Raw genomic sequence first — 20,057 nt, 5'->3', positions numbered from 1 at the left:
TGGAAATATCTAAACCGCTATCTGTGCAAACATGGAAATATCTACACAGCTATCTCTATAAACATGGAAATATCTACACCGCCATCTGTATAAACATGGAAATACCTACAAAGTCATCTGTATAAACATGGAAATATCTACGCAGCCATCTGTATAAACATGGAAATATCTACACAGCCATCTGTATAAACCTGGAAATATCTGCACTGTCATCTATGTAAACATGGAAATATCTACAGAGAACTCTGTATAAACATGGAAATATCGGCACAGCCATCTGTATAAACATGGAAATATCTACAACGATATCTGTATAAACATGGAAATATCTACACCGCTATGTGTATTAACGTGGAAATATCTCCATTGCTATCTGCATAAACATGGACAAATCTCCACCGCAATATGTATAAACCTGAAGATATCTACACTTCTATCTCTATAAACATGGAAATATCTACACTGCCATCTGTACAAACATGGAAATATCTTCACAGTCATCTGTAGAAACAAGGAAATATCTACACCGCTATCTCTATAAACATGGAAATAACTACACCGCTATCTCTATAAACATGGAAATATCTACACCGCTATCTCCATCAACATGGAAATATACACACCGCCATCTCTTTAAACATGGAGGTATCTACAACGCCATCTACATAAACAAGAAAATATCTACACTGCCATCTATATAAACATGGAAATATCTACACCGCCATCTCTATAAACATGGAAATATCTACACTGCCATTTGTAGAAAGATGGAAAATCTACACCGCCATGTGTATAAACCTGGAAATACCTACACCGCTATCTGTATAAACATGGAAATATCTACACCGCAATCTGTATAAACATGGAAATATCTCCACTGCTCTCTGTATAAATATGAAATATCTAAACCTCCATCTCTATAAAAGTGGAAATATCTACACTGCTATCTGTATAAACATGGAAATATCCTCACTGCTATCTCTATTAACATTGATATATCTACACCGCTATCTCTATAAACATGGAAATATCTACACCGCCATCTCTATAAACATGGAAATATCTACACCGTCATCTGTATAAACATGGAAATATCTACACCGCTATCTGTATAAACATGGAAATATCTGCACTGCGATCTGTATAAACATGGAAATATCTACACCGCGATCTCTATAAACATGGAAATATCTAAACCGCTATCTGTGTAAACATGGAAATATGTACACAGCTATCTCTATAAACATGGAAATATCTACACCGCCATCTGTATAAACATGGAAATACCTACAAAGTCATCTGTATAAACATGGAAATATCTACACAGCCATCTGTATAAACATGGAAATATCTACACAGCCATCTGTATAAACCTGGAAATATCTGCACTGTCATCTATATAAACATGGAAATATCTACAGAGAACTCTGTATAAACATGGAAATATCGGCACAGCCATCTGTATAAACATGGAAATATCTACAACGCTATCTGTATAAACATGGAAATATCTACACCGCTATGTGTATTAACGTGGAAATATCTCCATTGCTATCTGCATAAACATGGACAAATCCCCACCGCAATATGTATAAACATGAAAATATCTACACTTCTATCTCTATAAACATGGAAATATCTACACTGCCATCTGTACAAACATGGAAATATCTACACAGTCATCTGTTGAAACATGGAAATATCTACACCGCTATCTCTATAAACATGGAAATAACTACACCGCTATCTCTATAAACATGGAAATATCTACACCGCCATCTCCATCAACATGGAAATATACACACCGTCATCTCTTTAAACATGGAGGTATCTACAACGCCATCTACATAAACAAGAAAATATCTACACTGCCATCTATATAAACATGGAAATATCTACACCGCCATCTCTATAAACATGGAAATATCTACACTGCCATTTGTAGAAAGATGGAAATATCTACACCGCCATCTGTATAAACCTGGAAATACCTACACCGCTATCTGTATAAACATGGAAATATCTACACCGCAATCTGTATAAACATGGAAATATCTCCACTGCTCTCTGTATAAATATGAAATATCTAAACCTCTATCTCTATGAAAGTGGAAATATCTACACTGCTATGTGTATAAACATGGAAATATCCTCACTGCTATCTCTATGAACATTGATATATCTACACCGCTATCTCTATAAACATGGAAATATCTACACCGCCATCTCTATAAACATGGAAATATCTACACCGTCATCTGTATAAACATGGAAATATCTACACCGCTATCTGTATAAACATGGAAATATCTGCACCGCGATCTGTATAAACATGGAAATATCTACACCGCGATCTGTATAAACATGGAAATATCTAAACCGCTATCTGTGCAAACATGGAAATATCTACACAGCTATCTCTATAAACATGGAAATATCTACACCGCCATCTGTATAAACATGGAAATACCTACAAAGTCATCTGTATAAACATGGAAATATCTACACAGCCATCTATATAAACATGGAAATATCTACACAGCCATCTGTATAAACCTGGAAATATCTGCACTGTCATCTATGTAAACATGGAAATATCTACAGAGAACTCTGTATAAACATGGAAATATCGGCACAGCCATCTGTATAAACATGGAAATATCTACACCGCTATCTGTATAAACATGGAAATATCTACACCGCTATGTGTATTAACGTGGAAATATCTCCATTGCTATCTGCATAAACATGGACAAATCCCCACCGCAATATGTATAAACATGAAAATATCTACACTTCTATCTCTATAAACATGGAAATATCTACACTGCCATCTGTACAAACATGGAAATATCTACACAGTCATCTGTAGAAACATGGAAATATCTACACCGCTATCTCTATAAACATGGAAATAACTACACCGCTATCTCTATAAACATGGAAATATCTACACCGCCATCTCCATCAACATGGAAATATATACACCGTCATCTCTTTAAACATGGAGGTATCTACAACGCCATCTACATAAACAAGAAAATATCTACACTGCCATCTATATAAACATGGAAATATCTACACCGCCATCTCTATAAACATGGAAATATGTACACTGCCATTTGTAGAAAGATGGAAATATCTACACCGCCATCTGTATAAACCTGGAAATACCTACACCGCTATCTGTATAAACATGGAAATATCTACACCGCAATCTGTATAAACATGGAAATATCTACACTGCTCTCTGTATAAATATGAAATATCTAAACCGCTATCTCTATAAAAGTGGAAATATCTACACTGCTATCTGTATAAACATGGAAATATCCTCACTGCTATCTCTATGAACATTGATATATCTACACCGCTATCTCTATAAACATGGAAATATCTACACCGCCATCTCTATAAACATGGAAATATCTACACTGTCATCTGTATAAACATGGAAATATCTACACCGCTATCTGTATAAACATGGAAATATCTACACCGCGATCTGTATAAACATGGAAATATCTACACCGCGATCTGTATAAACATGGAAATATCTAAACCGCTATCTGTGTAAACATGGAAATATCTACACAGCCATCTCTATAAACATGGAAATATCTACACCGCCATCTGTATAAACATGGAAATACCTACAAAGTCATCTGTATAAACATGGAAATATCTACACAGCCATCTGTATAAACATGGAAATATCTACACAGCCATCAGTATAAACCTGGAAATATCTGCACTGTCATCTATATAAACATGGAAATATCTTCAGAGAGCTCTGTATAAACATGGAAATATCGGCACAGCCATCTGTATAAACATGGAAATATCTACAACGCTATCTGTATAAACATGGAAATATCTACACCGCTATGTGTATTAACGTGGAAATATCTCCATTGCTATCTGCATAAACATGGACAAATCCCCACCGCAATATGTATAAACATGAAAATATCTACACTTCTATCTCTATAAACATGGAAATATCTACACTGCCATCTGTACAAACATGGAAATATCTACACAGTCATCTGTTGAAACGTGGAAATATCTACACCGCTATCTCTATAAACATGGAAATAACTACACCGCTATCTCTATAAACATGGAAATATCTACACCGCCATCTCCATCAACATGGAAATATACACACCGTCATCTCTTTAAACATGGAGGTATCTACAACGCCATCTACATAAACAAGAAAATATCTACACTGCCATCTATATAAACATGGAAATATCTACACCGCCATCTCTATAAACATGGAAATATCTACACTGCCATTTGTAGAAAGATGGAAATATCTACACCGCCATCTGTATAAACCTGGAAATACCTACACCGCTATCTGTATAAACATGGAAATATCTACACCGCAATCTGTATAAACATGGAAATATCTCCACTGCTCTCTGTATAAATATGAAATATCTAAACCGCTATCTCTATAAAAGTGGAAATATCTACACTGCTATCTGTATAAACGTGGAAATATCCTCACTGCTATCTCTATGAACATTGATATATCTACACCGCTATCTCTATAAACATGGAAATATCTACACTGCCATCTCTATAAACATGGAAATATCTACACTGTCATCTGTATAAACATGGAAATATCTACACCGCTATCTGTATAAACATGGAAATATCTACACCGCGATCTGTATAAACATGGAAATATCTACACCGAGATCTGTATAAACATGGAAATATCTAAACCGCGATCTGTGTAAACATGGAAATATCTACACAGCCATCTCTATAAACATGGAAATATCTACACCGCCATCTGTATAAACATGGAAATACCTACAAAGTCATCTGTATAAACATGGAAATATCTACACAGCCATCTGTATAAACATGGAAATATCTACACAGCCATCTGTATAAACCTGGAAATATCTGCACTGTCATCTATATAAACATGGAAATATCTTCAGAGAGCTCTGTATAAACATGGAAATATCGGCACAGCCATCTGTATAAACATGGAAATATCTACAACGCTATCTGTATAAACATGGAAATATCTACACCGCTATGTGTATTAACGTGGAAATATCTCCATTGCTATCTGTATAAACATGGACAAATCTCCACCGCAATATGTATAAACATGAAAATATCTACACTTCTATCTCTATAAACATGGAAATATCTACACTGCCATCTGTACAAACATGGAAATATCTACACCGTCATCGGTAGAAACATGGAAATATCTACACCGCTATCTCTATAAACATGGAAATAACTACACCGCTATCTCTATAAACATGGAAATATCTACACCGCTATCTCCATCAACATGGAAATATACACACCGCCATCTCTTTAAACATGGAGGTATCTACAACGCCATCTACATAAACAAGAAAATATCTGCACTGCCATCTATATAAACATGGAAATATCTACACCGCCATCTCTATAAACATGGAAATATCTACACTGCCATTTGTAGAAAGATGGAAAATCTACACCGCCATCTGTATAAACCTGGAAATACCTACACCGCTATCTGTATCAACATGGATATATCTACACCGCAATCTGTATAAACATGGAAATATCTCCACTGCTCTCTGTATAAATATGAAATATCTAAACCGCTATCTCTATAAAAGTGGAAATATCTACACTGCTATCTGTATAAACATGGAAATATCCTCACTGCTATCTCTATGAACATTGATATATCTACACCGCTATCTCTATAAACATGGAAATATCTACACCGCCATCCCTATAAACATGGAAATATCTACACTGCCATTTGTAGAAAGATGGAAATATCCACACCGCCATCTGTATAAACGTGGAAACATCTACACCGCTATCTGTATAAACATGGAAATATCTACACCGCAATCTCTATAAACATGGAACTATCTACACCGCTCTGTGTATAAATATGAAATACCTAAACAGCTATCTCTATAAAAGTGGAAATATCTACACTGCTCTCTGTATAAACATGGAAATATCCTCACTACTATCTCTATTAACATTGATATATCTACACCGCTATCTCTATAAACATGGAAATATCTACACCGCCATCTCTATAAACATGGAAATATCTACACCGTCATCTGTATAAACATGGAAATATCTACACCGCTATCTGTATAAACATGGAAATATCTGCACCGCGATCTGTATAAACATGGAAATATCTACACCGCGATCTGTATAAACATGGAAATATCTAAACCGCTATCTGTGCAAACATGGAAATATCTACACAGCTATCTCTATAAACATGGAAATATCTACACCGCCATCTGTATAAACATGGAAATACCTACAAAGTCATCTGTATAAACATGGAAATATCTACACAGCCATCTGTATAAACATGGAAATATCTACACAGCCATCTGTATAAACCTGGAAATATCTGCACTGTCATCTATATAAACATGGAAATATCTACAGAGAACTCTGTATAAACATGGAAATATCGGCACAGCCATCTGTATAAACATGGAAATATCTACAACGCTATCTGTATAAACATGGAAATATATACACCGCTATGTGTATTAACGTGGAAATATCTCCATTGCTATCTGCATAAACATGGACAAATCTCCACCGCAATATGTATAAACATGAAAATATCTACACTTCTATCTCTATAAACATGGAATTATCTACACTGCCATCTGTACAAACATGGAAATATCTACACAGTCATCTGTAGAAACATGGAAATATCTACACCGCTATCTCTATAAACATGGAAATAACTACACCGCTATCTCTATAAACATGGAAATATCTACACCGCTATCTCCATCAACATGGAAATATACACACCGTCATCTCTTTAAACTTGGAGGTATCTACAACGCCATCTACATAAACAAGAAAATATCTACACTGCCATCTATATAAACATGGAAATATCTACACCGCCATCTCTATAAACATGGAAATATCTACACTGCCATTTGTAGAAAGATGGAAATATCTACACCGCCATCTGTATAAACCTGGAAATACCTACACCACTATCTGTATAAACATGGAAATATCTACACTGCAATCTGTATAAACATGGAAATATCTCCACTGCTCTCTGTATAAATATGAAATATCTAAACCGCTATCTCTATAAAAGTGGAAATATCTACACTGCTATCTGTATAAACATGGAAATATCCTCACTGCTATCTCTATGAACATTGATATATCTACACCGCTATCTCTATAAACATGGAAATATCTACACCGCCATCTCTATAAACATGGAAATATCTACACTGTCATCTGTATAAACATGGAAATATCTACACCGCTATCTGTATAAACATGGAAATATCTACACCGCGATCTGTATAAACATGGAAATATCTACACCGCGATCTGTATAAACATGGAAATATCTAAACTGCGATCTGTGTAAACATGGAAATATCTACACAGCCATCTCTATAAACATGGAAATATCTACACCGCCATCTGTATAAACATGGAAATACCTACAAAGTCATCTGTATAAACATGGAAATATCTACACAGCCATCTGTATAAACATGGAAATATCTACACAGCCATCTGTATAAACCTGGAAATATCTGCACTGTCATCTATATAAACATGGAAATATCTTCAGAGAGCTCTGTATAAACATGGAAATATCGGCACAGCCATCTGTATAAACATGGAAATATCTACAACGCTATCTGTATAAACATGGAAATATCTACACCGCTATGTGTATTAACGTGGAAATATCTCCATTGCTATCTGTATAAACATGGACAAATCTCCACCGCAATATGTATAAACATGAAAATATCAACACTTCTATCTCTATAAACATGGAAATATCTACACTGCCATCTGTACAAACATGGAAATATCTACACAGTCATCTGTAGAAACATGGAAATATCTACACCGCTATCTCTATAAACATGGAAATAACTACACCGCTATCTCTATAAACATGGAAATATCTACACCGCTATCTCCATCAACATGGAAATATACACACTGCCATCTCTTTAAACATGGAGGTATCTACAACGCCATCTACATAAACAAGAAAATATCTACACTGCCATCTATATAAACATGGAAATATCTACACCGCCATCTCTATAAACATGGAAATATCTACACTGCCATTTGTAGAAAGATGGAAAATCTACACCGCCATCTGTATAAACCTGGAAATACCTACACCGCTATCTGTATAAACATGGATATATCTACACCGCAATCTGTATAAACATGGAAATATCTCCACTGCTCTCTGTATAAATATGAAATATCTAAACCTCTATCTCTATAAAAGTGGAAATATCTACACTGCTATCTGTATAAACATGGAAATATCCTCACTGCTATCTCTATGAACATTGATATATCTACACCGCTATCTCTATAAACATGGAAATATCTACACCGCCATCTCTATAAACATGGAAATATCAACACTTCCATTTGTAGAAACATGGAAATATCTACACCGCCATCTGTATAAACGTGGAAATATCTACACCGCTATCTGTATAAACATGGAAATATCTACACCGCAATCTCTATAAACATGGAAATATCTACACCGCTCTGTGTATAAATATGAAATACCTAAACAGCTATCTCTATAAAAGTGGAAATATCTACACTGCTCTCTGTATAAACATGGAAATATCCTCACTACTATCTCTATTAACATTGATATATCTACACCGCTATCTCTATAAACATGGAAATATCTACACCGCCATCTCTATAAACATGGAAATATCTACACCGTCATCTGTATAAACATGGAAATATCTACACCACTATCTGTATAAACATGGAAATATCTGCACTGCGATCTGTATAAACATGGAAATATCTACACCGCGATCTGTACAAACATGGAAATATCTAAACCGCTATCTGTGTAAACATGGAAATATGTACACAGCTATCTCTATAAACATGGAAATATCTACACCGCCATCTGTATAAACATGGAAATACCTACAAAGTCATCTGTATAAACATGGAAATATCTACACAGCCATCTGTATAAACATGGAAATATCTACACAGCCATCTGTATAAACCTGGAAATATCTGCACTGTCATCTATATAAACATGGAAATATCTACAGAGAACTCTGTATAAACATGGAAATATCGGCACAGCCATCTGTATAAACATGGAAATATCTACAACGCTATCTGTATAAACATGGAAATATCTACACCGCTATGTGTATTAACGTGGAAATATCTCCATTGCTATCTGCATAAACATGGACAAATCCCCACCGCAATATGTATAAACATGAAAATATCTACACTTCTATCTCTATAAACATGGAAATATCTACACTGCCATCTGTACAAACATGGAAATATCTACACAGTCATCTGTTGAAACATGGAAATATCTACACCGCTATCTCTATAAACATGGAAATAACTACACCGCTATCTCTATAAACATGGAAATATCTACACCGCTATCTCCATCAACATGGAAATATACACACCGTCATCTCTTTAAACATGGAGGTATCTACAACGCCATCTACATAAACAAGAAAATATCTACACTGCCATCTATATAAACATGGAAATATCTACACCGCCATCTCTATAAACATGGAAATATCTACACTGCCATTTGTAGAAAGATGGAAATATCTACACCGCCATCTGTATAAACCTGGAAATACCTACACCGCTATCTGTATAAACATGGAAATATCTACACCGCAATCTGTATAAACATGGAAATATCTCCACTGCTCTCTGTATAAATATGAAATATCTAAACCGCGATCTCTATAAAAGTGGAAATATCTACACTGCTATCTGTATAAACATGGAAATATCCTCACTGCTATCTCTATGAACATTGATATATCTACACCGCTATCTCTATAAACATGGAAATATCTACACCGCCATCTCTATAAACATGGAAATATCTACACTGTCATCTGTATAAACATGGAAATATCTACACCGCTATCTGTATAAACATGGAAATATCTACACCGCGATATGTATAAACATGGAAATATCTACACCGCGATATGTATAAACATGGAAATATCTAAACCGCGATCTGTGTAAACATGGAAATATCTACACAGCCATCTCTATAAACATGGAAATATCTACACCGCCATCTGTATAAACATGGAAATACCTACAAAGCCATCTGTATAAACATGGAAATATCTACACAGCCATCTGTATAAACATGGAATTATCTACACAGCCATCTGTATAAACCTGGAAATATCTGCACTGTCATCTATATAAACATGGAAATATCTACAGAGAGCTCTGTATAAACATGGAAATATCGGCACAGCCATCTGTATAAACATGGAAATATCTACAACGCTATCTGTATAAACATGGAAATATCTACACCGCTATGTGTATTAACGTGGAAATATCTCCATTGCTATCTGTATAAACGTGGACAAATCTCCACCGCAATATGTATAAACATGAAAATATCTACACTTCTATCTCTATAAACATGGAAATATCTACACTGCCATCTGTACAAACATGGAAATATCTACACAGTCATCTGTAGAAACATGGAAATATCTACACCGCTATCTCTATAAACATGGAAATAACTACACCGCTATCTCTATAAACATGGAAATATCTACACCGCTATCTCCATCAACATGGAAATATACACACCGCCATCTCTTTAAACATGGAGGTATCTACAACGCCATCTACATAAACAAGAAAATATCTACACTGCCATCTATATAAACATGGAAATATCTACACCGCCATCTCTATAAACATGGAAATATCTACACTGCCATTTGTAGAAAGATGGAAAATCTACACCGCCATCTGTATAAACCTGGAAATACCTACACCGCTATCTGTATAAACATGGAAATATCTACACCGCAATCTGTATAAACATGGAAATATCTCCACTGCTCTCTGTATAAATATGAAATATCTAAACCTCTATCTCTATAAAAGTGGAAATATCTACACTGCTATCTGTATAAACATGGAAATATCCTCACTGCTATCTCTATGAACATTGATATATCTACACCGCTATCTCTATAAACATGGAAATATCTACACCGCCATCTCTATAAACATGGAAATATCTACACTGCCATTTGTAGAAAGATGGAAATATCTACACCGCCATCTGTATAAACGTGGAAATATCTACACCGCTATCTGTATAAACATGGAAATATCTACACCGCAATCTCTATAAATATGGAAATATCTACACCGCTCTGTGTATAAATATGAAATACCTAAACAGCTATCTCTATAAAAGTGGAAATATCTACACTGCTCTCTGTATAAACATGGAAATATCCTCACTACTATCTCTATCAACATTGATATATCTACACCGCTATCTCTATAAACATGGAAATATCTACACCGCCATCTCTATAAACATGGAATTATCTACACCGTCATCTGTATAAACATGGAAATATCTACACCGCTATCTGTATAAACATGGAAATATCTGCACCGCGATCTGTATAAACATGGAAATATCTACACCGCGATCTGTATAAACATGGAAACATCTAAACCGCGATCTGTGTAAACATGGAAATATCTACACAGCCATCTCTATAAACATGGAAATATCTACACCGCCATCTGTATAAACATGGAAATACCCACAAAGTCATCTGTATAAACATGGAAATATCTACACAGCCATCTGTATAAACATGGAAATATCTACACAGCCATCTGTATAAACCTGGAAATATCTGCACTGTCATCTATATAAACATGGAAATATCTTCAGAGAGTTCTGTATAAACATGGAAATATCGGCACAGCCATCTGTATAAACATGGAAATATCTACAACGCTATCTGTATAAACATGGAAATATCTACACCGCTATGTGTATTAACGTGGAAATATCTCCATTGCTATCTGTATAAACATGGACAAATCTCCACCGCAATATGTATAAACATGAAAATATCTACACTTCTATCTCTATAAACATGGAAATATCTACACTCCCATCTGTACAAACATGGAAATATCTACACAGTCATCTGTAGAAACATGGAAATATCTACACCGCTATCTCTATAAACATGGAAATAACTACACCGCTATCTCCATAAACATGGAAATATCTACACCGCTATCTCCATCAACATGGAAATATACACACCGCCATCTCTTTAAACATGGAGGTATCTACAACGCCATCTACATAAACAAGAAAATATCTACACTGCCATCTATATAAACATGGAAATATCTACACCGCCATCTCTATAAACATGGAAATATCTACACTGCCATTTGTAGAAAGATGGAAAATCTACACCGCCATCTGTATAAACCTGGAAATACCTACACCGCTATCTGTATAAACATGGAAATATCTACACCGCAATCTGTATAAACATGGAAATATCTCCACTGCTCTCTGTATAAATATGAAATATCTAAACCTCTATCTCTATAAAAGTGGAAATATCTACACTGCTATCTGTATAAACATGGAAATATCCTCACTGCTCTCTCTATGAACATTGATATATCTACACCGCTATCTCTATAAACATGGAAATATCTACACCGCCATCTCTATAAACATGGAAATATCTACACTGTCATCTGTATAAACATGGAAATATCTACACGGCTATCTGTATAAATATGGAAATATCTACACCGTGATCTGTATAAACATGGAAATATCTACACCGCGATCTGTATAAACATGGAAATATCTACACCGCAATCTCTATAAACATGGAAATATCTACACCGCTCTGTGTATAAATATGAAATACCTAAACAGCTCTCTCTATAAAAGTGGAAATATCTACACTGCTCTCTGTATAAACATGGAAATATCCTCACTACTATCTCTATTAACATTGATATATCTACACCGCTATCTCTATAAACATGGAAATATCTACACCGCCATCTCTATAAACATGGAAATATCTACACCGTCATCTGTATAAACATGGAAATATCTACACCGCTATCTGTATAAACATGGAAATATCTGCACTGCAATCTGTATAAACATGGAAATATCTACACCGCGATCTGTATAAACATGGAAATATCTAAACCGCTATCTGTGTAAACATGGAAATATGTACACAGCTATCTCTATAAACATGGAAATATCTACACCGCCATCTGTATAAACATGGAAATACCTACAAAGTCATCTGTATAAACATGGAAATATCTACACAGCCATCTGTATAAACATGGAAATATCTACACAGCCATCTGTATAAACCTGGAAATATCTGCACTGTCATCTATATAAACATGGAAATATCTACAGAGAACTCTGTATAAACATGGAAATATCGGCACAGCCATCTGTATAAACATGGAAATATCTACAACGCTATCTGTATAAACATGGAAATATCTACACCGCTATGTGTATTAACGTGGAAATATCTCCATTGCTATCTGCATAAACATGGAAAAATCCCCACCGCAATATGTATAAACATGAAAATATCTACACTTCTATCTCTATAAACATGGAAATATCTACACTGCCATCTGTACAAACATGGAAATATCTACACAGTCATCTGTTGAAACATGGAAATATCTACACCGCTATCTCTATAAACATGGAAATAACTACACCGCTATCTCTATAAACATGGAAATATCTACACCGCCATCTCCATCAACATGGAAATATACACACCGTCATCTCTTTAAACATGGAGGTATCTACAACGCCATCTTCATAAACAAGAAAATATCTACACTGCCATCTATATAAACATGGAAATATCTACACCGCCATCTCTATAAACATGGAAATATCTACACTGCCATTTGTAGAAAGATGGAAATATCTACACCGCCATCTGTATAAACCTGGAAATACCTACACCGCTATCTGTATAAACATGGAAATATCTACACCGCAATCTGTATAAACATGGAAATATCTCCACTGCTCTCTGTATAAATATGAAATATCTAAACCGCGATCTCTATAAAAGTGGAAATATCTACACTGCTATCTGTATAAACATGGAAATATCCTCACTGCTATCTCTATGAACATTGATATATCTACACCGCTATCTCTATAAACATGGAAATATCTACACCGCCATCTCTATAAACATGGAAATATCTACACTGTCATCTGTATAAACATGGAAATATCTACACCGCTATCTGTATAAACATGGAAATATCTACACCGCGATCTGTATAAACATGGAAATATCTACACCGCGATCTGTATAAACATGGAAATATCTAAACCGCGATCTGTGTAAACATGGAAATATCTACACAGCCATCTCTATAAACATGGAAATATCTACACCGCCATCTGTATAAACATGGAAATACCTACAAAGCCATCTGTATAAACATGGAAATATCTACACAGCCATCTGTATAAACATGGAATTATCTACACAGCCATCTGTATAAACCTGGAAATATCTGCACTGTCATCTATATAAACATGGAAATATCTACAGAGAGCTCTGTATAAACATGGAAATATCGGCACAGCCATCTGTATAAACATGGAAATATCTACAACGCTATCTGTATAAACATGGAAATATCTACACCGCTATGTGTATTAACGTGGAAATATCTCCATTGCTATCTGTATAAACGTGGACAAATCTCCACCGCAATATGTATAAACATGAAAATATCTACACTTCTATCTCTATAAACATGGAAATATCTACACTGCCATCTGTACAAACATGGAAATATCTACACAGTCATCTGTAGAAACATGGAAATATCTACACCGCTATCTCTATAAACATGGAAATAACTACACCGCTATCTCTATAAACATGGAAATATCTACACCGCTATCTCCATCAACATGGAAATATACACACCGCCATCTCTTTAAACATGGAGGTATCTACAACGCCATCTACATAAACAAGAAAATATCTACACTGCCATCTATATAAACATGGAAATATCTACACCGCCATCTCTATAAACATGGAAATATCTACACTGCCATTTGTAGAAAGATGGAAAATCTACACCGCCATCTGTACAAACCTGGAAATACCTACACCGCTATCTGTATAAACATGGAAATATCTACACCGCAATCTGTATAAACATGGAAATATCTCCACTGCTCTCTGTATAAATATGAAATATCTAAACCTCTATCTCTATAAAAGTGGAAATATCTACACTGCTATCTGTATAAACATGGAAATATCCTCACTGCTATCTCTATGAACATTGATATATCTACACCGCTATCTCTATAAACATGGAAATATCTACACCGCCATCTCTATAAACATGGAAATATCTACACTGCCATTTGTAGAAAGATGGAAATATCTACACCGCCATCTGTATAAACGTGGAAATATCTACACCGCTATCTGTATAAACATGGAAATATCTACACCGCAATCTCTATAAATATGGAAATATCTACACCGCTCTGTGTATAAATATGAAATACCTAAACAGCTATCTCTATAAAAGTGGAAATATCTACACTGCTCTCTGTATAAACATGGAAATATCCTCACTACTATCTCTATTAACATTGATATATCTACACCGCTATCTCTATAAACATGGAAATATCTACACCGCCATCTCTATAAACATGGAATTATCTACACCGTCATCTGTATAAACATGGAAATATCTACACCGCTATCTGTATAAACATGGAAATATCTGCACCGCGATCTGTATAAACATGGAAATATCTACACCGCGATCTGTATAAACATGGAAATATCTAAACCGCTATCTGTGTAAACATGGAAATATCTACACTGCTATCTCTATAAACATGGAAATATCTACACCGCCATCTGTATAAACATGGAAATACCTACAAAGTCATCTGTATAAACATGGAAATATCTACACAGCCATCTGTATAAACATGGAAATATCTACACAGCCATCTGTATAAACCTGGAAATATCTGCACTGTCATCTATATAAACATGGAAATATCTACAGAGGACTCTGTATAAACATGGAAATATCGGCACAGCCATCTGTATAAACATGGAAATATCTACAACGCTATCGGTATAAACATGGAAATATCTACACCGCTATGTGTATTAACGTGGAAATATCTCCATTGCTATCTGCATAAACATGGACAAATCCCCACCGCAATATGTGTAAACATGAAAATATCTACACTTCTATCTCTATAAACATGGAAATATCTACACTGCCATCTGTACAAACATGGAAATATCTACACAGTCATCTGTTGAAACATGGAAATATCTACACCGCTATCTCTATAAACATGGAAATAACTACACCGCTATCTCTATAAACATGGAAATATCTACACCGCCATCTCCATCAACATGGAAATATACACACCGTCATCTCTTTAAACATGGAGGTATCTACAACGCCATCTACATAAACAAGAAAATATCTACACTGCCATCTATATAAACATTTAAATATCTACACCGCCATCTCTATAAACATGGAAATATCTACACTGCCATTTGTAGAAAGATGGAAATATCTACACCGCCATCTGTATAAACCTGGAAATACCTACAGCGCTATCTGTATAAACATGGAAATATCTACACCGCAATCTGTATAAACATGGAAATATCTCCACTGCTCTCTGTATAAATATGAAATATCTAAACCGCTATCTCTATAAAAGTGGAAATATCTACACTGCTATCTGTATAAACATGGAAATATCCTCACTGCTATCTCTATGAACATTGATATATCTACACCGCTATCTCTATAAACATGGAAATATCTACACTGCCATCTCTATAAACATGGAAATATCTACACCGCCATCTGTATAAACATGGAAATACCTACAAAGTCATCTGTATAAACATGGAAATATCTACACAGCCATCTGTATAAACATGGAAATATCTACACAGCCATCTGTATAAACCTGGAAATATCTGCACTGTCATCTATATAAACATGGAAATATCTTCAGAGAGTTCTGTATAAACATGGAAATATCGGCACAGCCATCTGTATAAACATGGAAATATCTACAACGCTATCTGTATAAACATGGAAATATCTACACCGCTATGTGTATTAACGTGGAAATATCTCCATTGCTATCTGTATAAACATTTACAAATCTCCACCGCAATATGTATAAACATGAAAATATCTACACTTCTATCTCTATAAACATGGAAATATCTACACTCCCATCTGTACAAACATGGAAATATCTACACAGTCATCTGTAGAAACATGGAAATATCTACACCGCTATCTCTATAAACATGGAAATAACTACACCGCTATCTCTATAAACATGGAAATATCTACACCGCTATCTCCATCAATATGGAAAGATACACACCGCCATCTCTTTAAACATGGAGGTATCTACAACGCCATCTACATAAACAAGAAAATATCTACACTGCCATCTATATAAACATGGAAATATCTACACCGCCATCTCTATAAACATGGAAATATCTACACTGCCATTTGTAGAAAGATGGAAAATCTACACCGCCATCTGTATAAACCTGGAAATACCTACATCGCTATCTGTATAAACATGGAAATATCTACACCGCAATCTGTATAAACATGGAAATATCTCCACTGCTCTCTGTATAAATATGAAATATCTAAACCTCTATCTCTATAAAAGTGGAAATATCTACACTGCTATCTGTATAAACATGGAAATATCCTCACTGCTATCTCTATGAACATTGATATATCTACACCGCTATCTCTATAAACATGGAAATATCTACACCGCCATCTCTATAAACATGGAAATATCTACACTGTCATCTGTATAAACATGGAAATATCTACACGGCTATCTGTATAAATATGGAAATATCTACACCGCGATCTGTATAAACATGGAAATATCTACACCGCGATCTGTATAAACATGGAAATATCTACACCGCAATCTCTATAAACATGGAAATATCTACACCGCTCTGTGTATAAATATGAAATACCTAAACAGCTCTCTCTATAAAAGTGGAAATATCTACACTGCTCTCTGTATAAACATGGAAATATCCTCACTACTATCTCTATTAACATTGATATATCTACACCGCTATCTCTATAAACATGGAAATATCTACACCGCCATCTCTATAAACATGGAAATATCTACACCGTCATCTGTATAAACATGGAAATATCTACACCGCTATCTGTATAAACATGGAAATATCTGCACTGCAATCTGTATAAACATGGAAATATCTACACCGCGATCTGTATAAACATGGAAATATCTAAACCGCTATCTGTGTAAACATGGAAATATGTACAAAGCTATCTCTATAAACATGGAAATATCTACACCGCCATCTGTATAAACATGGAAATACCTACAAAGTCATCTGTATAAACATGGAAATATCTACACAGCCATCTGTATAAACATGGAAATATCTACACAGCCATCTGTATAAACCTGGAAATATCTGCACTGTCATCTATATAAACATGGAAATATCTACAGAGAACTCTGTATAAACATGGAAATATCGGCACAGCCATCTGTATAAACATGGAAATATCTACAACGCTATCTGTATAAACATGGAAATATCTACACCGCTATGTGTATTAACGTGGAAATATCTCCATTGCTATCTGCATAAACATGGAAAAATCCCCACCGCAATATGTATAAACATGAAAATATCTACACTTCTATCTCTATAAACATGGAAATATCTACACTGCCATCTGTACAAACATGGAAATATCTACACAGTCATCTGTTGAAACATGGAAATATCTACACCGCTATCTCTATAAACATGGAAATAACTACACCGCTATCTCTATAAACATGGAAATATCTACACCGCCATCTCCATCAACATGGAAATATACACACCGTCATCTCTTTAAACATGGAGGTATCTACAACGCCATCTTCATAAACAAGAAAATATCTACACTGCCATCTATATAAACATGGAAATATCTACACCGCCGTCTCTATAAACATGGAAATATCTACACTGCCATTTGTAGAAAGATGGAAATATCTACACCGCCATCTGTATAAACCTGGAAATACCTACACCGCTATCTGTATAAACATGGAAATATCTACACCGCAATCTGTATAAACATGGAAATATCTCCACTGCTCTCTGTATAAATATGAAATATCTAAACCGCTATCTCTATAAAAGTGGAAATATCTACACTGCTATCTGTATAAACATGGAAATATCCTCACTGCTATCTCTATGAACATTGATATATCTACACCGCTATCTCTATAAACATGGAAATATCTACACCGCCATCTCTATAAACATGGAAATATCTACACTGTCATCTGTATAAACATGGAAATATCTACACCGCTATCTGTATAAACATGGAAATATCTACACCGCGATCTGTATAAACATGGAAATATCTACACCGCGATCTGTATAAACATGGAAATATCTAAACCGCGATCTGTGTAAACATGGAAATATCTACACAGCCATCTCTATAAACATGGAAATATCTACACCGCCATCTGTATAAACATGGAAATACCTACAAAGCCATCTGTATAAACATGGAAATATCTACACAGCCATCTGTATAAACATGGAATTATCTACACAGCCATCTGTATAAACCTGGAAATATCTGCACTGTCATCTATATAAACATGGAAATATCTACAGAGAGCTCTGTATAAACATGGAAATATCGGCACAGCCATCTGTATAAACATGGAAATATCTACAACGCTATCTGTATAAACATGGAAATATCTACACCGCTATGTGTATTAACGTGGAAATATCTCCATTGCTATCTGTATAAACATGGACAAATCTCCACCGCAATATGTATAAACATGAAAATATCTACACTTCTATCTCTATAAACATGGAAATATCTACACTGCCATCTGTACAAACATGGAAATATCTACACAGTCATCTGTAGAAACATGGAAATATCTACACCGCTAT

The sequence above is a fragment of the Pan troglodytes genome, chromosome 11, assembly GCF_028858775.2.
Source record: "Pan troglodytes isolate AG18354 chromosome 11, NHGRI_mPanTro3-v2.0_pri, whole genome shotgun sequence".
NCBI classification, from domain to species: Eukaryota; Metazoa; Chordata; class Mammalia; order Primates; family Hominidae; genus Pan; species Pan troglodytes.
This window is presented reverse-complemented; position numbering follows the sequence as displayed.